Here is a 678-nt window from a genome sequence, read left to right as displayed (position 1 = left end):
CGATTTGTATGAGTAAATGCAATACACATTTGTATGCATACATTTTCCATCAAACCTAAGTGTACGGAGGCCTCTCAAGTGACCTAGGTGGGGGGGGGGGAGAAACCGAAAGAAACCTTATTCCTTTAGCCCAAAAATCTGGTCTGAACCGAATGATTCTTCTTTGTCTTCAGTCCAAAACATTGGTCCCCAATTTCTGCTAGCCATGTACCAGTCGAAACTATGTTCCCCCAGTTACGTACCCCTTGTGAGTCTTTCCTTATATTTCTGAATGTACGTTTTCATATATATATATACTAAGCAATGTGCAAACACTTTAATAGCGCTGTTAAACCTTGCGCAATTGACAAGATCATAAAACAGAACAAATAGAATGATTAATAGTGATGAATACAAACGTGCAAAAACATTAGGAGCAATCCGCGTGCCCCTTGCAAATCCCTTCTTGCAATACTGAGTACGCGTACCCTAGCATGGGAACCTCAGGTCTAATTAAACGGAATATGCGAATGTTTTTGTTTACGTTAGGTGTCACGATTTAGCTTTCTGTGGGAATAAATATGATTAGGGAATATCCCTTACAGCTATACCAATATTTATAGCGGTTCAATACGATAAAAGATGGCTCTGATATTATAAAGACTACTATAAAAGATTGACATTTTTTTGAAATATTGA

The sequence above is a fragment of the Penaeus monodon genome, chromosome 27 (genome assembly GCF_015228065.2).
Source record: "Penaeus monodon isolate SGIC_2016 chromosome 27, NSTDA_Pmon_1, whole genome shotgun sequence".
Lineage (NCBI taxonomy): Eukaryota > Metazoa > Arthropoda > Malacostraca > Decapoda > Penaeidae > Penaeus > Penaeus monodon.
Note: the sequence above shows the minus strand (reverse complement) of the source record.